We start from the raw sequence: 22,726 nt of genomic DNA, 5'->3' as shown, positions 1-22,726 counted from the left end.
AAATTTTAAGCTTCTCAGAAATAGTTCTGTTTTACGAAATTATTCGATTATATTAGCTTGTAATGGATTGCGAACTTACTTTAGGAAATTGTGTATCTCTGGAACTACCGCTGATATAGACTGCAGTTTAACAGCGTTTTCTTCCCACACTAATTGGTTATGAGCGAAATAATTCCGCATTTACTCTCTACAAACCACGCCCATATTAGAACTGTTCATTCGCATTACTTCACAAGGACTAAAATGCTACAGTGCAATAAACGACATGATTCGATATTAATTCTGGTTACGTCTGTAATGAGGACAAGTAGTTATCTACACGTTCCGTCTATTTTACTGAATTATCCCAGCTCTCTAAACAGAACTGAGACAAATAGTAAACTTTAAGTGACGTTATCGGTTATCGGGGTAGGATCCGCGTACTTTCCTACCTCACATGAGTTGTGATCATTGTGCAGACAGGGAGAATAAAATTTTGCGCACTCTCTCTTATTCATTACTAATCTCTGATTGAAATTCAGTCCGTGTCTCTTGCCGCGTCTCTTACATCACAACCAGTTTTCCCTGATGATCGACAACAATGAATATCAGATACGATCCTGTCCAACCAGCATCGTCATCCTGTTCAAAGCGTACGTAGGTACCGATCCGTTGTTCCTACGATGGGACACATCATATCAATCCACTTGAACCCTATTCAAATGTGTTTTTAATTAACACGGCTCCTTCAGAATTATAAATTTCACTGCTGTACTATATCTAAATCAGTTCAGTGGTGTCAAATATTCTCTTGAGAGAAATTCAATAACAAACAATGTGCCACAAAATATAGAATGTGTGTTCAGGGTGCCATCAGTAAAAAAAAAGTTGTCAGTGGAACCATGGTTCCGGAGAATTTGACGTAAATACGTCTATACGGAAAGGAAGTTTATATATTGGCTTTATTGTAAATATTTCCTTTATACATGCTTTACAATTGAGTAAAGTTTGATTAAGACATTGCTTATTTAACTTGAATTAGTTACGCTTAAGATGGGTCTGTGGTAGCTGAATGTAATGTAAGGTAAGGTATTGTAATGAAATGTTTTATAGGTAACAACAATGCCGAGTAAACAGATGACGTTTCCTAGGTAACAACAATTCCGAGTAAACACGACGTTCCTTAGGTAACCATTATTATACTTTTTCGTTCCACTTTTTGCCGAATGACCCTTCCTTATAGACGTATTTACGTCAAAAAAACACTGGCCTATTTGTGAATGAAGAATTGGAATGGAAGCTGAAGGTAACTATCATCGTCTACTTAAGGTACTATATCGTGAGAAAGCCGGAATTTGTGTGGTGTGACTGAGGAAACCATAAATAAGCTTCAGTAAATATAACCAACTTCTGGAACGAGATCTAAAGCCAAGTACGTGATAATTATTTGACTGTGACTTTCGGGATATGTAGACCTGTCCGCAGGAAATGAATCACAAGGACAGTGATAACGGAACATGAGAAACGCATTTACGAAAGAAGTGTAGTGAACTACAAAAAAATTTGTACCAGTTGCATTAACTGTTCTCAAAGCCAGGTCGCGCGGAAATGTAATATTATTAAATCCGACAAGCAAGCGCACCGCGACACTAAGATATAATATTATATTATTATTATGACGCAGTTGTATATACGATTGGGGCGGTCAAGGCTGTAACTCGGCTGTAGCACCACAAGAAGAAGAAGAAGAAGTTCTACATACAATAAAATATTCCTTCCTGCCGGTACAATATTAGCCAGACCGAGGCATTTGCCACTGATCTGTAACCCAAATTAGAGTTGGTACATATTTTCACTCTTATTATGAATAATGGACGAATGGGTATTGTCTGTCACAGTAAACTTTTGATAATCACAAGTGTTTTAACCCTCCATTCGGGGGGTTTAGTTTAGTTTCTTACACAAGATTTTTAAACGCAACCAACCCCCCCCCCCCCCCCCCCCCCCCCGAAGAGTTTGGTTGCGTATTAAAAACTTGACCCCCCCCCTCCAGGAGCTCCGAAAGGAGCGCTCTGCTCTAGTTATGAATAATGAACGAATGGGTATTCTCTGTCACAGTAAAATTTTGATAATCACAAATCCAGATAAATTACCCAGTTCATAATCTCGCTTCTACTTGATGGAAAGATCATTGCTCCAAATAGGAGGCGAAGTCCTTAGCGTCCAATAAATATCAATGTGAACGTTATCGAACGTCTTGGTTTTTTATACATACAACTTTTCGTAAACTGAATCTGTTCACGTCTAGACGTGTACAGAAAGGGCGAAGGGAAAGGTTTCCTACTCAGTTGGGGCCCTGGTTCCAGAAATCGAGACTAGCTTGTTCAGAGGGGTCAATCTGAGTAAGAACGTTAATTTTCCCCCTTATGGTACCTGAAGACGGAAACATCAAGTTTCTGAAACGATGTGTTTGGAATATATGGATAATGTTAATAATAACGGTCATATTTTCTGTAACACGTCCTCATTACAAACTTTTCGCTTACCGTAGAGTCCATGTTGTTTAGAACGCAGGGCAATGACGGTCGTCCCTTTGTCAAGGATATCATTTCGAAATCACGCCAGCAGAATTATTGGTATGTATTATGAACTACATTCTTCCATTATATTTGTCTCACACCCTCTCTTTCGTCTGTACTTTTCTCGTATTTATAGTGGATTATTATTTAAGCTTAGTAATGAATGACTACTATTAACTTTATGAACAGAGAATCAGAAAGACTAGAAAGACGTCATGTTTCTTTCTAGGACACTGTCTCGGCATTGTCAGAAGTCTAGTTACAGCAAATATCAGAAGAACAATTTAAACTTTTCACTTCTGTAATGAATTTGTCCTGACAGGACACAAATAATAGCAAAGTAGTATATATTACTGTGAGTGGTAAGTTGGATAGGATATTCAAAGATTTGGCCGTGGATTCTTTCATGTACTGTCTCCTGATTTACCTAAAGTAGCTAAAGAGAATCATAAAATCATGACAGCTTATCTCGAGGCTCAAATCTGAACAGGTTATCTACTTGCTCTGAAGCAAAATTGTCAGTTACAAAACGACGAGTTTTGGCGATAAAAGAAGTTTCGATTAGAAACACAGCTCTGTTTTAAATTCATGCTACGACTCCTTGTTCGAGAAAATATATGATATTAGGTTTTACGGCAGTTCAGATGTCAATGTTAGTCTCATGGGTTGACACTGGCAGTATTTTCGTTCGAAAAGTTGGTACATATCTACAAGTCAAACGACTTTACAACACAGAATATCAGTATAGATAAATAAATACTTTTGGTGTGTAACATTGCTGGTAAATGATTTCAGTTGTTTCTTTCTTTCTCGACTTATTTATAAGTAGCGCTTCAAGAACGAAAATACGTCTATGTTAGCACGGACACACAAATAAAAAAATGTAGTTGCTAAAAATAAAAGTGGGAAAAGTAACATAATGAAGTAAAATCTATCACTTCTACATTTGTTTATAATCGATCTACAGTTTAAGAAATGTTGCAAAATGCGAAAATAAAAATGCAGGCGTGCGCTACGGCATAGCTGACATACTAAAAGGTTTTTAACGATAAACAAAGGTTATAGGATTCGAGACTTCATTACTGGATATACGACACCAGAAATTTATGTTTCTTGCAGTTTTAAGTCTAACAACGTCCAATCTGTTACAAGCTTTGGAAAGGAATAATCAATATACGAGTCTGCTGAATATAACGTAATATATTTGGGATACACTGACGATCATCGCATTGATGTTAATGTAAATCACTTAGCGTCTTGAATAAACTTATTTCCATACAAAATCTTGCTTCATTTCCCAGTAAAAGGAATGGCCAACATGGTAACAGAAAATTTATCGCAGTAATTCCCATTTTAAAAAGTGTCTTACAGAAGCAGTTTTACAAGACTGTTTTTGTATTCGTATGTATTGTGTTGTATGAATGTTTTCAAAGATTTCGTTCTCATATGGAAGTAGTAATTAAATTCTTTACTTTAATAATACTAATATTAACAAAAATAATAATAACGGAGTCATGCAAAAATACTGTTGCAATAATTAATTTCCAGGTATAAGATAACGACAAATAATGGATTAGTTGCAATGGAATAATAGGCTATGGTAATAGTCAGAAACCTAAAGCCGATAAAGCAGTAAATATATATAAATTAATGTTAAAGAGCACAGAATGTGTAGCATAAAAACTGAAATGATTATTCAATTTTATCAATAAATTATATGAAATAAGTAAATGTACTATTTAGGCACTTGAATCATTAGACCTACATGGAAACTTTGTGGTTGTGATAATGTATTTGGTGTGCATTTTCTCACCTTAATTGAGCTGAATTAATATTTTTAAATATGATTTTTTTCAGTCAGTCAATTGGTAGTTGAACCACATAATTCTCTTAGACTATGAAGAGGTTAGAAGAGATCAGCATTATCAGTCTTATCAATACAGTTAATGACTTAATCATCGTTTAATTATTATGGTGACCAAATCAAGGAGGATTAGATGGGCAAACATGCAGCACGCATGAACAGTGACAAATTCTTGCAATGTATTGGTCGGAAAACTTCAAAGTAAAAGGCCACTTGAGAAAGCAAGACGTAGATGGTAGAATAATATGAAAAGGAATAAGACGTGATTTTATCTGGATCAGGACAGGGACCAGTGGCGGGCTCTGTTGAATATGATAATGAACCTTCGATTTTCGTAAATGACGGGGAATTTCTTAACTAGCTGAGTACCATTGCTAATTAAGGACACCGCTCCGTAGAGTTAGTGAAATACGTAACACATTGTGTTTACGTGAGAGAGAGGCCTGTGAGCGCTCCATTAATTGTGATTTACTTTCACCAACAAGAGCATGAGCATTGTTACGTGTGAAACATTTGCATTATAGTATTCCACGTAGGCGAAATTCTTTTACCCTGTTCCCACCCAATGTAATACGCTGACACCACCCATACGCTGGAAACAAAGAATGTGAATTCTAACAACACAAAAATATTGCGTTTCTTTTTTTGGTTTATTCATGACTGCGCTCTAAGCGAACTTTATACATGTAACTACTAGTCACATTACTCAATCTGCCATGTACAGGCTACGAATGTATTTGTTACATTTTTGTTCGGAGAGATAATTTAAACCCTTCCTTAGACTTACAGCTTATTCATGCTTTTTCACCGATAAATACAAGTAAATGTGCATCAATAAGGAAGCTGGTAAAATTACTTATAACAGTGAACAAAAGGAAATATTATTTTGCATATTGTATTCTCTGAGATACAGTCCCAATATACTTTTATTATTTTAATATTCTTAATTCTCAACTTGGTCATTTAGTTCAATTTGTATCCTGTATTTGCATGTCACAAGATGGCCGATAGAAAAACCGAAACACGTAATAATTTCTTTAGTACAGATTACACAATTAAAACTTTGTTGTATTGACTGTTGCATGTACTTTGTTATAAATATAACAGAATACTTCAGTCACGATAAAAAGTAAGGTTACTTTACAAAAAAAGAAGAAGATAATCGTCCGCATAGGTCTAACGCGATACATACTTAGGAACACTAATAAACACGAGCAGATTATGATAGTTGTATCATGACTTTTGTCGAGCAAAAACGGTCCAAGATGGCGCTATCGGTAAGCCTATTTATTTCGTTAACTGTTTACTGTACATTTCTGAACTTTTAAATGTAAAGACACGAATTAAGTTAGTGTTTTGCAACCTTTATAAGAAATTTTATGTTCAAAGTCAATATCTTACCTTTCGTAATTACATTTCGTAGTAAAAACACACGCACAAACACACTAGGTTCATACTTGATAGTTTTATTTAATATGTATTATCTTTATTTTCATAAGCCAGCTTTCATTCAGGACAGGGATTTATAGGGGATACCAGGGCAGAACAGGGTATCGGCTTTATTTCGTCTACAATGCGTTGCGATTTATCGGGAGCTGGTGAAATACCATTGGCATACAGCACAGGGTCATATCATGTCAGTCAGCGCCATTTTGTGGTTACAGTTTCAGAAATAATCACCTATGCTGGATTTTACTCCTACATTTTACAAATTTTTCTCAACTTCCAGTGAAAGTAAGACCTATTCATTATTCACATCCACTTTGTTGAATGGTGCATGTTACGAGATGTTTTCTTGAAAGTCTTAAACACAATATTTTTATTTATTTTCATGATGTCATTTTTGGTGGGACAATCCTAATTTGAAAGATTATACTCGGGGCAGGATGGGGTAGGGCGGAATGGGGTACCCAAAGAAGAGGATCAAATGACAAGTGCCTGTAATGTGGTAATGATCGGTGCGACCCCCACAACTACTGAACTCCCCTCTCTCGGCTTACACATTGCGCATTTAGGTGCCACCACTACTCGCGCGACCTCTACAATTCTTGACTGGTCCATGAATTTTTCTCTTCGTCATTCTACCTCCCACCTATTCGGTACGGTGGAACCTCTCGTCAAGGGTAAAGGGACTGGAGCATAAAACAACTGACCACTCACCATCATTAGTACCGAGATTAAGACTGTGTTGATATTTACTTTTCTCTTTGTCATATCTTCATAGCATGGTGCTTGTAAAGGGGGGATTTTTTTATCCTTAATTAAGGTTGTCACTTTCTGTCTCTTAACACGAAATAAACGAGAAACACTATACGCCTACTTTTCTTAATTACCTCATCTTGATTTGTCATAGTCTTACTAAATGTTGGGGCGGTAAATTAAGAACGGCCACATCCCAATTTATTCCACGAACATTCCAATTCGTCATGAACAATCATTCTGTAATTTCTAAGTCGACACGAAATTTTCTATACAGTTGGAAAACCTCGTTAACTAAACAAATAAAAATACTCTGTTCTCATTTGTATCGCATGGAATGTGTTGACATGTGCCCTTTTCATAGCATGACTTTTAGCAATAAACTTTGTAAACCTAACGCATAGACCTAATTTGAATAGTTTCCAATACAGGCTAATCTCGCTGTACGTGATTTTTCTAACCGCGGTTCTTTTAGGCATTATGTAGAGCATCAATATCCCAATTTGCGGCCAAATTTTAAAGCCTGTTACCTGCGTCGAAGCTTCTATAGGCTTATCAGTGTATAAGGTGCAAATGATAATCTTAGAATCTAAGAATCCTGGAGTCATTTTAACATTAAAATGGCGATTGTGACACACTTCCCGTTTTATTCAGTTAATATTGTTAGGGTGATGAAAAATAAAGTTTAAAGAAATGGGTTGGGCATGAGAAAAAAAAAGACATGTATTCAAATTTGTCGTAAAACCTACCCAGAAGCAGGTACTCGACAGACACAAGCATTATGAATGATTAGAGGAACAGGATTTGAAAACATGGACTGGATTCAATTAACTTCGGGTAGCATCTAATATCGAACCCGAGCCTCCGATACCCAAAAAAATATTGGAAGGAACAATATATGGGAGAAGGCCAGTGGGAAGACCTAAAGGTAGATGGCTGGATGCAGTGACGACTGACTCCAGAAATCTCCTTGGAACAGCAGCTTGGAGAAGGATTGCGTTGGATAGAGAGGATTGGAGGAAGAAGATAGAGAAGGTAGGGCTCGATTTTGGGCTGTTACGCCATAGTAGTAGTAGTAGTAGCATCTAATAACTGGTTCTCGTGAAACATGGTGATGATTTTTTTTTGTATCTTATATGTGGATTATTATAATATATTGCATCAAATATCTAATAGTTTTTAAAATATTTTAAATTGATAAAAACCTGAAGTCGACGGTATTACCCGTCGAAACATGTCGTTTTAATAAAAGCGCTAAAAAATATAATGTAAAATCGTATTTACGATTAAGAGCGCTAATATAATATTTTACACAACAAAATGTTTTAATATTATATAATTTTTACAACACCAATAAACTTCAAACGTTTGTGTATAGACTGTACAAAATAAATATATGGTGATGATTATTCGGGATCTATAAAGGGAACAAATTCATCTACAAGTTAAGTAACTATCAAGTTTTCAAGAACAATGTTTTTGAAGTTTTCACTGCGGTGAATCTGAAGATGGCTGTCTTGTGGGTTGTAGTGTCGTGTGATGTGGTAGAAGTTTACCAACGTTTCAGAGGTGCTTGCTATCTCCATCACCAGGTCGATGAGATCAGATTTTCGCTACACGGCGCCACGACACAGAGGACAGCCATCTTCAATCTGTACGCTATTATTGAGTTCAATATTGGCGACTACAAGAGAATTCTTTGTTTATCGATTGTAGCCACAGCTCTCAGCATATTGATGTCTGCATGGTCATTCCTTTGTTTCTAGCTGCTTGTGGGGTTATTGGTGTGAACATCATACCTGCCTGTGCCTTGTAATGTGAGCCTGTATTTCTTTCACGGTGAAGCGATTCGTAGCATGTTACGTCATCTGTCAAGCGGGTTGCACAGCGCAACCAACCTCCAGGCACACCTTATTCACGGTTATAAATAGACGTCGGTTGTAACTCTTTTTCTTGTATGTACATCGTTAATTCAGGAATCGTTAAACCTGAACAATAGAACCCCTGCAGATCTTAAAGCTTAAATTTAATTGTGTTATTAACAAAATTCCGGGTCACACTTGAACCATTCGTGTGTTTGTAGGACACCTCAGACGAGGCATTGGCTCGGAAGCAAAGCGTGACACGGAAAACGAGTATAAATTGGCATGTCCACGAACTGGTAGGAATTAGGGGCCCCAAGCCAAATGTACTTGTGTCCCAAAGACCGCACATAAATAATATTGTAGAAAACTTGTTACGCTATTTGTGGTAAAATGTAATTTATAAAAAATGCTTCTAACAGTGTTATTGGCAAAAATTTGTTTTCTGTCATCAGCGGTTGTCAATGTAACAATCCTCCATGAAACATTTCCTTGGTTAAAGTACGTATATTTTTCTTATTATAAAGTATTTTCATTTCAACACCGCAAATGGAATTCGATGGAATGCGATTTTCTAAAAAAAACAAGCTGTGGTGAATTAATATTTTCGTAATTTAAAAGCGTCACCTAATATTATTAGGGGCATTAAATCAAATTGAATGAAACAGGAAAATGATAGATGCACGTGGAAAAGAACGAGAAAATACATACAAATATTTGGGAGAAAAACACCAGTGAAAGATTCCGACTGAGAGAAGCAGACGTAATTAGCATTAGTAGGCTCCCTGGATTGTTACAATTCAGAAAAATAAACTTCTGAAATTGTAAATATTTTCAGAGATTTTGAAGAACACCTTGGATGGGAACTCACCTCAGCATCTTGCAAAGCGTCTACCACACGACATATAAAATGCGGAGAAACATTGATGTGGAATTCAAACCCACGATAACAAGACAGCGGCCATTTTGATGGGGTTACGTTGTTCTCTTTTGTCGATTAATCGGTAGGAACATTGTACCTTTTATTATAACCTCGAAATAAAATAATATTTCATGCATGAAATATTTTGTATTCAAAAAAATGTGTGCATTCATGACTGAAATACGTTACAAACCTAAATACTTTATTTTGCTGTTAAAATTATTAACAGCATTGCTTCATTACAGTATTGCAGTATTTGAAAGGAGATTTACGGATTTAACTCCCCGTCTCATTAATATATGTAGGTAATTTATTTGATTTTTCTCAGTTTGCTCAGGCACCTCCTGGAATTTTACCTTAAATTAAGCCAAAACCGTCACATTCCGCTACCTTTCCAATTCATTATTCACCGATTATATGATCGTACAATCATTCTACGCCATATAATCTGGCCTGTTGACAGCGTCGTTAATAAACCACAAATAATTTGTTTTAAAATAAAGACGTAGGGTTGAAGAAACAATCATTTGTACATGCAACATATATAAATCGAGATGCAGGAAAAGAGTTTTATAAATGTTTCTGTTGGCATTTTTCAGTATTAACATGCGATTCGGACATTGAAATAAACTTTGCAGTCTCCCGTTCCAAAATTGAAAGTAATCATTTTAAAAACGATGTGCATGAAAAAATCTATTAATCTCTTTAACAGATAAATTAGTAACTGTTTAGAAAAAAATCCTTCTTACTCAAACTGTGAAGAAATTCCTTGCCAATGATGGCTGTCTTCTGGGTTGTTGTAGTCTGATAGAAGTTTACCGACGTTTCCGAGGTCCTTTCTGCCTTCATCGTCATCGGTTGATGGAAGTAGCAAGGACCTCTGAAACGTCGAAACACTTTTACCAGACTACAACAACCCAGAAGACAGCCATCTTCAGACTCACCGCCATGATAACCTAAAATCCGACAAATTCCCTGACATTTATGGAGCCGCAAGATTCATTACCGTGTTCACAAAAGCCCTCCACCCAAGTCCTAGATCCTGTGTAACATTTCGTGACGCGGAGTTTTTATGATGGGGGAGCTATTAGCTCCTCGTCCAACACTCAAGATGGAGAATCAGCCCTTGTCGGCTGTCCGAGACTGCTTATTCTTTATATTCTCCGCTACCTTCCAAGCCCGAAAGACTCCTGTTTTACCTCCAACCTGAGCACGTGCCATGCCTTGGTGTCAAAGAACCCACTTAACATGGATTTTAAATACAATGACAAATTAATACATAATAAGTCACTGTAGTATTAAGCATTAAGATTATAATTATCTATATTCGTGAGAAGGTGATCTTCAGTTCCATTTTCGCCATTGTGTTATGATATTTATGGCCCTCGTGCCAATGGTTGGGCATCGACGCTATAAGGCCACTGTCATGATCCAATCGACAAGCGACGCATATTAAGTTTCAAGCTATTTATATGCAGTAAGTTTGAGACGCCAAATAAGCGTGGATAGATTTTATAACTTGATTCATTTTGGCTTATATCCACATAAGCGCAGACAAGTATACGCCAGGTGTACAAATTAATGACGCAAAAAGAAATTTTAGAATTATGTATCATTATTCAGGCGAAGGGAAGACAACATAACAAAAATTTAGAAATTTTCAATAATTTTTACTTCTTCTGACAGACATTATCCAAATTACAAGATCATTTGACAACCCTTGATTATATGAAGATATGCGGAGTGGTTCATTCACTGCACGTTACGAGGGATTGTTGGACAATGAACGTAGCCAAGTTTTATTACACAGATAGCGCGCCACGATTTTCCGGGAGATTGCTTTGATCTAGTCTTCCTGTAACAAAACGGTGCATAGTAGTTGGCATACAAGATCCAATTTAGATCCCAAATGTTGACACTAATACTAAAAATAAAAGCAAAGATTACCTGTGAGTATAACGTAACGGAAATAAAGTATACTTCTTAATATAATATATCAAAGGCTGTGATTTGTGCCCAAAAAAATTACGGTATTATATGACGCTTCAGCAAACCTTTTTTTAACTATAGCTCGTGTTAAAACACATAAAATTGGTTCTTGAGAGTGAAGCAATACAATGTTAAATTTTCCTTTCTAATTATTCTTTTAAAATGACCAGACTAACTTTATTATCTCATGCAGCATCCTAAATGCACAAGTAGTTATTATCTGTCTGAAGATACCATAACATCTTCACATAGTTTGGTTAAATATGGGCATGTAATTCTTTATATTTAATTGTAGCATCCTGTTGTGGTGTACCAGATTCTTTTAAACATAACCTATATTAACCCGTCTTAAGCACAACAAGACTTAATTTTTGACAGTTAATTAGTTCACTTAATTGAAATAAAACCAGTACGTCATATTAACGCTCCTACAATAGAATTATGTATTAAAGCGAGAATATTTTGCAGTTATGTGCTGTTATTATTATATTGAATACAACATTTTAATCGGTGTAATGCGTATTAAGGAAATTTATAAAACATGTTATAATTAACAGTTAATTTTTATTGTTTATTTAACAACACTCTCAGTAACTTCAACTATATAGCGTTTATATAGTATCTGTGTTGTGATTAATATTTATTATTAAAACTGTAATACATTAAGGATTATAGGAATTACAATCACACAAAATTTAAATTAAGTAGATCCAGTTTATGAGAGATATTTTACATCAGGCGTGGGCTTATCTCTAACAGCTTCGGGCAGATCTAGTTTCGTCATAATGGCCACGGGTCCTGATATTACATACTATCATTAAAGTTATTGTCAATAGTTGAAAAGATTTAGTCCGAAAACGGGGTTAATTTAATGATTAATAAAAAATATTGGTCGGTTAATGTTACAAACATAAAACAGCTTGATATTTTACATATAAAATAGATTACATTCTTGAATTATAAAGTGTATGAAACACGTAAAACTTTGGCGGGCCGTGAGTGGCTATATTTATTTCGGAACAATGAAGGTTATTTTTACTACCAATAACTTTCTCCAAGACTGCCATATGGAACATTTTTATGGCATTGGAATATATGCTTTCAAAACAAATACGGTAGTTGAACTTCAGTATTTCTTCCGTAATTTTATTAAATATGAACTTTCGCAAGTACTTCACCAACAGTGTCACACTTTCAAGTGTCTCATGTAGACATTCTGAAACTACTTAAGATTCTTTCCTCGCCAACTCACTCTTAACCGGTTTCCGGCTTAACCACCTTTCTCTTTCACGGGTTTCTTCAGTTGCAGTAATTATAATAATATGAAGTTCATTCAGGCTTTTTGGATGTATTTATCTACATAGACGGACATTCTGCTATTTCAGAAGTGGAAGGATTTTGTGCCCACATAATATACGCCAGGAAAAACTACAATATTATTTTATCCATTAAATTAAGTAACTTCAGTTGCATTACTATAAAAAAATTGTAAACATTATTAACGTGTAATGCCCTTTTAATTAAATTCAACCTCAAAGCGAAGTTTACTGTGTAACTCAGAGTTAACCAACCCATGCACCTGCCTTCGATAAGGTAATTAAGGAGTCTACTGTAATTCATGATTAAAATTATGTAATTTTGTACTGGATTGCGGTCCAGTCGTCCATATCAATAATTTACTAAAGGGCTGGTTTAAATATTTCAGCGAATCTGAGTCATTGCCATGAATATGGATTTGTCCCTTATAGATCTTGCTATAGGCTACTTAACTCGAACACAGAATATAATGTGTTACACTAATGAATTGTCTTTTTAGAATCAGTGAAAATTTTGAGCTGACACTCACTTATTTTTATTTTCCAGAGTAAAGTGATACATTGCCATTTAATGTTAGTTTTGCATTATTCATTTGTGCAAAACGTATATTTTCTTGTGGGTGTTCGAAAGTATCAATCTTCTTTACAAGGTTACGTACAGTAAGGTAATTTTAAGCGCGTCCTTTGTTAGTTTGTAACCTACATACAATAACAGCCTTCTGCTGAAAGACGGACATTACCTACGTGCACAATAATTATGTATCTTAACACTGTATATTCACACGTAGCTGGTTAAATTTATTAATCAATCATCCAGTCATATTACATCAGTTGAAAGCGATAGTTTACCTTTCATTTAGACACCAGTTTTTCAGGGCAATAACTAGGCTACGGGTTGGACGGCTGGGGTTCGTTTCCTAGCAGAACAGGATTTTTATCCCCGCCACAACGCCCATACCGGCACTCAATGTACACAAAATTTCTGTTTTCAGGAGTAAATCGGCCGGGGCGTATAACTAACCACTCACCATCCAATGCTGAGGTTAAGAATGCATGGAACTTTACAATCATTCGTCCATAGGTTTGCACACAATAAATCTGATTTTACCTTCTGTAATGAAAAGCTATGGTATACAGTTTCATTACACGCTAATCTACGAGAAACTTGTATCTAAGTTCATTATCAGGAAATTATATTTTTATATTTACGTCTCTTATAAGTACGGCTTAATTAATGCTATCTCACAAACTGTGTAGCCCCATAATTGAAGGATAACAATGAAAGGTTCGCATCTTTTAAGCTATGTATCGGTTCAAAGGACTGTTATCAGCAGCTATATGAAGTGTAATATCAGCCACGTACAACAAATTAAGATGTTCACTGTTCATAATTATTAAATATTAACTAACCTAGAGTGTGACCTGCCAATATTGACTGGAAAGAACATTTTTGCATTAACAGCAATACAGTTTATTTTAGAATTACGTTTTAAAATCGCACTAAAGTACAAATATCGTAAAAAATTCTTTATGAAGTAAATTAAATGTGAAATTTTGACGGCGACTAAAGCCAGATTTCTGTTACAGAATCGATAGCCTAACTTCAGACTTCGCCAGACCACACCGTAGGAGCCACCATTCCTTTATTTGCATTTCTTGCTACCTAAGTCGCCACCATCAGGTCTCAGTATCATAATCGGAATATTAATGGATTTATCAATAGTAGCATTAAGCTGATATTATATTTGATAAACATCGATAATTTTCCATTCTGCTAATCGAATCACCCATTACACATAAAGTAAAGTAAAGTTTGTCCCACTATACGCCATGTAGGCGTTTGGGGTGAGTGGAGGTATAGCTCCTCTCTTCCTTGACCTCGGCACTAGATGGGGGTGAGTGGCCAGCAACACGCCCCGGCCGGCTTTACCCCCGGGAAAGGACCCCGGTACCCATTGTAGAGGAGGCTGGGTGGGCCCCAGAGCCGGTCTGGACGCAGAGGCTAGAGGAAAAAATCCTCTGCCCCCGTCGGGGATCGAACCTCGGTCGTCCAGCCCGTAGCTAGTCACTATACTGACTGAGCTATCCCGGCTCATACCCATTACACATACAAATGTTAAATTACATAGCTTATTTATCCAGTACAACCCGGATTTTAACATCGTACTGTTATACTTAAGCCGTGTCACATTCTAAACACTGCGCTCTTGTCTTTGTAAGTAACCTACAAAATTCATGCAAAATTTCAATGGCACGATCACGTAGCGTTAGAAAGTAAATTACCACGCAAACCGGATTGTCAAAATTGAGTACTCTGTTAAAGCAGACCATATACTAGCACGATTATTCAATGACTGATTCATACAATACGGAGAAAGTCGGCAGCGCCTCACCATAATAGTTTATTTTGTGCGTCATTAGGCAAATTTACTTGAGTGTGGACACAGCCTCTTGTTTGAATAACATTTAATAGACGTCTCCGAGTCCTGCTAGCATAAATCAAACAGACCGTTCGCTTAGTACTAAACAGGATTACCTTAATATTTGCAATGATGGGTGTGGCCAACTTAAGTACGTTTATGAGACGCAGTAGAATCAGCATACAAAATCCTTGTGGTACAATTGTCTTGTGAGCTCGCTCATATCTCGTATTATGTAGGAGTGTCCATTTCAATCCGCCAGAGTTCGTGTTTAAAGATATCGGCTAAGAAGACCTAATCTACGACTGACGAAACATGGGTCCTAATTCATGCATAATGGTCTGGGGTATTTGCCTACAGAGGCTGAAGAAAACAACGAAATCTCAGTCAAAATACTTGGCTTCTGTACTAAGAATTTTACACAATATCTGTGGATTATGACGCACAAGAACTAAGCTTAAGCCGCATCATTATTTGTGAAATTATTATTCTTTATATGGAAACGCATTTTATAGTTGAAAGTTGCTCGGTTTTAAAAATAAAATTTTAAGACCAAAAATTGTATTCTTGTGTCTTGATCGTGTGACCCTAATGTTTGATATATTTATTTCTTAAGCTATTTAAATATTTTCCTTTTGTTTTGGCGTTTTCCGATATTTGTATGATTCTCGTTCACGTACAATTGATAATCTAGACTCTTTTCAAACGCCTTACTTCCACAATGAAATTCATTATCACTACCCTGCGTCTGATTATCCTCGTTCACTACTGAAATTTTCAGCTAGTGTATTGCATTCCGGATATTTAGTTATGCAGGATAAAGCTATAGCTGCTGGCTGGATTTAATTCAAGATGGCTGCCTTCTGGGTTGTTTCGCCGTGTAGTGTGGTAGAAGATTACCGACGTTTCAGAGATGCTTTCTGTCTGCATCATCAGGGCAACGACTTATCGCCCAGATAGTGAAGGAGCAAACACCTCACTCTCATATAGAGCCAAGCTTTACAACCATTCCCTCACGTGCTTTCATCGCATGGATTAAAGATTTCTTCTATTACACATTACTGTGGAATTAAAGACCATAATTTTCGGGATTAGTGTCTAAGTTTACTATAGAAACTGCTTGTATTCACGACAGTGTTTATGAAAATGCTTATGCTTCTGAATAGTTATTGTATTACTGATTGTAATTACTTTTGCTGCGTTTAGGAACCCAAAAATGGCCTGAATGTACATTTCGATCTAGGAAACTACTGTGTATATAAATACGAATTACGTTTGTATAGTATTTTAGTCTTCATCGAAAAGTCAAAATTAAAGGTGTAAAAAAGCAATAAAAGTTTTGATCATTATCGTTCTATAAAGAAGTGAAAATCGTGATGAACCTATAAGGGAACTATGTTTCCGCATTTTCGGTCGAGCTCCGAGCCAACTGCGTTGTCATTACGGAAGTGACTTTAATGCAAATGCGTACTGACGAAAGCCTTTATCCTGTTAAGAGCCGTGTCCTTCCTACTGGGTTTCAAAACGCTGCTTCAGATTTAACACTGTTCATGTTATTCATACTTCAGGTATGCAATCTCTCCATGGTCTGATATTATCTCATGGTGGTCTCTCACGCGGTATTTTTACGAACCACAATGCATTGACCGCGGAAGCTCAGTTTTAGCACGTTCAGTAAGGTCCGGGTTACATTTCCCAAGAGAATTCCTGGATCAGATTTCTTCATTTCGTTCCTTTCTTACAGAATTACGCCAAGATAGCTCTAAACTGCAAGAAGCAATAGCCTACTCTTCAAGACTATCAACCTTAGCACAAATAATTTGTGGTTAGCATTGTGGCATAACTCATGACTTACAATCCGAGATTTCAATTTTTTACGGCAGCGAGCATGAAGATGGCTGTCTTCTGGGTTTCTGTGTTATAAGAATCTTCTCATGATTTATACTGATCACACCATTAAATTCCGTTTGTTGTTTTACAAGTCAACATCGTGCTACAACCCAAAAGACCAACATCGACATTTTAACCCAGTGAGATCCTCAGATCTCATTTCATTATAACTTTTCCTTCTACCTTTACAAAACACGATTAATCTGTGAGTCTTAACATGTAACCGAGAAGGAATGGCTACATATTGAAAATTTGTGTTGTGAAAATGAACAAGCTAGAGAAGTGTGGTAGTAGAGGAAATCTGAATGTTTTATTGCGTGTTGCACAGAGATCGCACGTGTGTGCCACATTGGGGTTAAATCGCCCGACATTTTCTGAAGTAGAAACTGGAAGAAAGGGGTCCATTGCATGCCTCAAATATCTTCTAACTTAATTTCCTCTGGTGATACGTAAAGGAGTTTAAATTTTAGAGTTTTTAGAGTTTAGATTTTAAATAAAGTACTTATAGTCTATTCTGTTCAATTGTATCAAAACTTTCCAGGTACTCGAATATCGGATGGACATTACCCAGGAAAAAAAGGAGCCCAGGACAATATTTATGGTGAAAGAATTACCAGAGCTTCTCTCTCATGATCTGAAAACCAAACTCTTGTTAGTTTATATTGATTTTCATAATAAAATATTTAAAATGTGTTTGTTCTTTTCCATACATTCTGTATATTCCTAGAATAAAATTGCGTTGTTAAAGTTCGCTACAAAGACTTGAAAATCGTGTGTAAAGTATAGTTATCGGTTTTTGTATGGAATCCTGGCTACTTTAGTAATGGGTCAGCTGAGTAACTTTCTGTGTAAAGAACATCGTTTGCATATATTTAGCTTAACTACCGTTTCCAAAAGATAATCAAGGCCATCCGAGTTGTACTGGCCGACTTAGAGAGACAAATATTTATATTTGAACTAAGTTAGAACCCATGCCGAGTTATTTGTTATTCTTGGTGTCTTTATTTTGTTTTCTCAGGCGCTATAGACAAATGTGTAAACAATGCAAAGATACAGGTCATGATTAAGCTCCTACAGTCTTGCTCATACACCTTTCAATTGTCATCTTCTAACATGCTTCAAAACTTTATAACATACTCATTTCAAACTATGTAGTTAAGTAACGTATAGATCAATCAATCAATCAAAGAGAGTTTTATCCAGAATGTCACAGAATTTAATACGAGAAATGAATATTTAGAAACCTTAATTTTCTGAATCATGTTAGGTGCAAATTAATGTTATACATGGTTGTTTATGAATTAACTTAAATCGTGTGTAACATTATAAGTAAATAACGTTTAGGTATTTGGAGAACTAAATGAAAATATAGTAGTTCAGTAACTAATTCACTAGTCTCTCTTTATACATTTTATTTTTTGGTATTCGTAACCAAACATGATTCTAACTTATTTAGAGCAATTTCGTTGCCATAAAACTCAACTTTGTATAAGAGATCCAAAATTGTTATCTCAAGAAAAGCTGTTCTGATTTTATCTGGTTGGTGTATTGACTAACTCCGTAGAGTAGAATCCTTTCTGGAGAAGCCAACAGCCTCTCAGCTAGTCAAGTAATGTCCCTCCTTTTATGGAATTCGAAGGTTTATTGCCGTGCTTACAAGAGCCCGCCACTGGCCTTGTCCAGAGTCAGATGGATCCAGTCCATATCCCAAAAACAGTCTATTTAAATTCTATTAAAATATTGTTCCCTGATCTCCCAAATAGCCTTTAACATTCAGTATTTCCAATAACAGTTTTGCGAGTCTTTGATTTCCTTCATGCTAGCTACATGCTCCGCCAATCTCATCCTTCTTGATTTGATTACCAACAAGCCTAATATCTGGTAAGAGTACAAACTGTGATATACCTTATTACTAATTTTTACCATATTCTGTTACATAATCCTTATTTTAGTTCCTAGACAAAGAGAACAGATGTAAATTAATCATTTGAAGCCAAATCTCGTCTAAATGACACTCTAGAACTCAGTTCATATCTCAAAGAAAACACAACACGTAACCATTACAAAAATCAACTGGTTACTGTTTACTGTTTAAGATAATAATGGCTGTTGACGCTGAGAATCATATAACCCATAAATACGAAACGGAGCATTACTGATTGTTAAAGCATAAGGTGCATATAATTATGACTAGGCTTCAAAGTGTAAAAGTGTTAATATTCTTTCTTATTCATGGACTTATATAGCTTCTGCAAATGTAATCGGAAGAAAATGACTATATCTGTAATCATACAAACGCCTAAAATTGTTCAGGAACAGAAAACTCCCGATAATCCGTGGTCCATCTGGTTTAAACAACAACAAAAAATTTAGAAAATCTGTTGTAAAATATTAGGACGCTTAAATATAAAGGAATAAATACAACTATGACATATTATAAAACATACTAATATAAATCGTTTGCTGCTAAGATGAAAAGAAAATGTTATTACTCTCCGCTGGAAGTTATTTTGAAAACTAGTTGGAAAATACTGTACTAAATTTTATACAAAATAGTTTCTGTTATTAGGAAGTCTTTAAAAATGTAAGTAGTAAATATCCGTAAATGACCTTACATATTTGTTTGTTACATTTGCATGTGTTTCTTACATTTTTGCGAATTACCCGAGGTTTCAATTATTCGGGAAAATATATTTCCCAACTAACCAGGATAATAGGGAGTCTAATATATATATATACAAACTATTATGCAGAGGTGAATGGGCGTGATAAATCTCATGAATATACAAAACCCGATTTGTTACAGCAACCAGATAATTTCTTTCTGCATGCCATATGATCTTCATTGTGAAACTTCGCTGTCTAATTCAACGTTAAGAGAAACCCGGCCAAGGCAGAGTCTCCCTGTCTGACATCAAAGACGAGGCGTATGTTCTGACCCAGTTTCCGTTTAAGACGTCCTTGTGGCTTTATTTTAAACGACATTTTTCCACACCAATATACATATATTGGTGTGTAGGCGTAATTAAATATTTTTATCTTGCATTTCGAAAGTACAGTAGTCGGGCCGAATCTGTGCGTTTCACGTCCATTAGAAATAAATGATTTGTGAGATCAGAGCTTTTGAGAGGGGATAGCAGAGAAGGAAATATGTACTACCCTTGCTAAAAATATTATTTCCCCGCAACAGTAGTTTTCTAGAGTTCCCTTAGAATCAGTGTCGGTAATGTCTTTGTGTTACAGAATACATGCACATGTATTCATTGTATTCACAAAACAGTAACATAGCAAAACGCATAGTTTTGGCCCGGTAGTTGTAGGTTTCGTTTTATAAAAAGTATTATTTTCGAAAATTTACAGAACACATACTTTGCATGACTTTTAGCAGTTTCGTTATCCCTCTACAAATATCTTGAAACTCTGTCTTTATATAGGGATTATTTTAGAAATTCTTTTTAGTTGTACGTTTTCCAAGCTTATAGGGCGTATATTGTTGTCCCCAGCAGAGTTATCTTTTGAATTATTAATTGATTGACACTGAGCTCCTCAAAACAATATTTTATTTTTTGAAGAAGTTAGTAGTAATAACAGAGATAAATAACGAAGTTGCTAGAGCGTTTTTCAACGGATAAGTCCTCCGAAAGTATAACTTAATAACAAAAGAACAATTAAAATACATAGTCCAAAAATAAAACTATATCTCACTATTGGTAAGTCATACAAATTGGTTTCTAAACACTACGTTGATAAAATGGCAGACTACAAATAAAAACTTCTCAACTACACCGGGAGCTTTCAGCAATAAGAAGGCATCGTTAATAAATAAATAATTCAATTCAATTCAATTAATTTATTTAAGTGTTTGCCAACAGCAAGAAGCCAATAACAGGCAAACACTGATAATACATACAATAATAGTGAAATAATAATGGATAATAGTAAACAAACGGATTAACTAAACTTATACATGTACAGTATTAAATGTAACTGCCAAGTACAGACAAACCCAATATAGAAACAATATTAACACAGAGCAAAATTGACGAAATATAAATAAAAACAAATAATCCACCTAGGGAACACTAATATAATTGTAAAACTTTAAAGAATATAAAAAAAACAGATAACGAAGCTAGATCATCTACAAGACAATCTATCTAGATAAATAAATAAATATAATACATCTGGGATAATTTCGACTCCATCTAAAGGACCTTCTATAAAAGTGACAAGTCCAATAAATAACAGTGATACAAACTGGTATTTCCAGCCGGCGAAGTGTGTTAGCCCGTGGGCAAAGATGAATAGTAGCACAAGTAGGCCACAGTGTCATTCGAACAGAGAACATAACAAAACCTCCTCCGTTTCAGAATCCCACACACAACCTTCCAAGAAAGACAGACACCCCAAGTTACGAAAACTGCTCAGAATTTTAATGTGGCAAAAATAGTGGGAAATTTTGAAGAATTTCGTGTAAAGTTACAATGAGATACTTACAGATACAGATATCTACCCGATATCTGATTGTAATCATTGTAATACAGATATATAGTTCCATTTAACGGTTGTATTTATGTGTTTTACAATTGAAAATTTAAGGGGAAAAGACGAGGATATTTACACTTGAATTTATGAGGCAGTTTTGAAGGTCAAGTCAATATACGATTTTTTCTCTGTGATATAATATCTAGAGTCTAGATATTATATCACAGAGAAAGAATCTAGATTCTAGAGGAATACCTGTGTATTGTCAGTAAGTAGATAGAATCCTTGGTGGGTCCCTTGTCACTATGGCATGGCAAGGCGCGTCCCAGTGACGTTGATAGGGTAGACAACGTCGAGATATGGAGGTTTGCTGCGAATATACTGAATAAGCGGCCGCGGACAGCCGACAAGAGGTGGTCATCCAAATTGGAGGAAAAAGATAAAGGCTGGATGGTTGACATATTACAACCTTACAAGAAAAAATCAGCTTGTCATGAAATGGGTGAGATTTCCAAGTTCTCAAGGTCATAGGTATAAATGAGCAAACACTTCTGAAACGTCGGGAAACTTCTACCAGACTACACGGCGCAGGTACCTATAAAACAGTCATCTTCATTTTTTTAAGTGTTACATTGAGCGAGGTTAAAAGACATTTTAATCCAAAAATATTGCTCTTGAACACACTTTTTTCACTTCAGTTTATGCAGAAATTAACTCAAGTTAGAATAATTGGTTCTACGAAAATTTGTATCACATAACAAGATAATGCATCCCCATTCTAAAAGTTTATAATTCAATTGCATGTGTTTCGTGGCATCGTGAGTGCCTTCGTCGTGTCGAGATATTCCGTTCGAAACCACCGCAGAACGTGGAGGTTCATAATTGTTACAGATTCGCATAAAGGAAATTAAAATCAATCCTAATGGCACACCTAGAGAAGGGTTTTGTTTATTATCATGGACCCAGCAGCCCAGAGGAATGCAGGGCGTGGTAAAAGATAATTCAAGAAAAGAAATGCTAGGAGGATTGCGAGACGGCATGTGAGGTCATGCGTACGGGTCAAGTGGAACAAGTCAGGGACAGCAAAATGCTTTACTAATGTAAGATTTAAAGTAGAATATTACAGAGGATAGAATGTGTCTGACAAAAGCAGCAGAACAGACATGCTGTTTGGCATGTGTTTACATCACAAAGATGTGGAAATTTTGTTCATGTAGTGCA

The 22,726-nt window shown here is 35.8% G+C and overlaps 1 protein-coding gene and 1 long non-coding RNA gene across 11 annotated transcripts in view; both read left to right on the top strand.

The window, feature by feature from the left end:
• Window positions 1-22,726, top strand: part of LOC110830756 (stranded at second) — a 102,004-nt gene that overhangs the window by 6,480 nt on the left and 72,798 nt on the right. The window lies entirely within an intron of this gene.
• LOC110830758 (uncharacterized) lies at window positions 1,188-17,611 on the top strand. 6 transcript variants are annotated; one of them, XR_015535109.1, is made up of 4 exons: window positions 1,188-1,285; window positions 2,531-2,615; window positions 7,375-7,656; window positions 9,322-9,545. It is a non-coding gene; the product is annotated as an uncharacterized LOC110830758 (long non-coding RNA). The 6 variants fall into 6 exon arrangements; XR_002543370.2 differs by lacking the exons at window positions 7,375-7,656; window positions 9,322-9,545 and adding an exon at window positions 17,562-17,611; XR_002543369.2 differs by lacking the exon at window positions 7,375-7,656 and having other exon boundaries at window positions 9,322-9,540.

This window comes from Zootermopsis nevadensis, unplaced genomic scaffold, assembly GCF_977971745.1.
Source record: "Zootermopsis nevadensis isolate Lab colony 2312 unplaced genomic scaffold, Znev_1.0 Znev_ptg000013l, whole genome shotgun sequence".
Taxonomy (NCBI): Eukaryota; Metazoa; Arthropoda; class Insecta; order Blattodea; family Termopsidae; genus Zootermopsis; species Zootermopsis nevadensis.
This window is presented reverse-complemented; position numbering and strand designations above follow the sequence as displayed.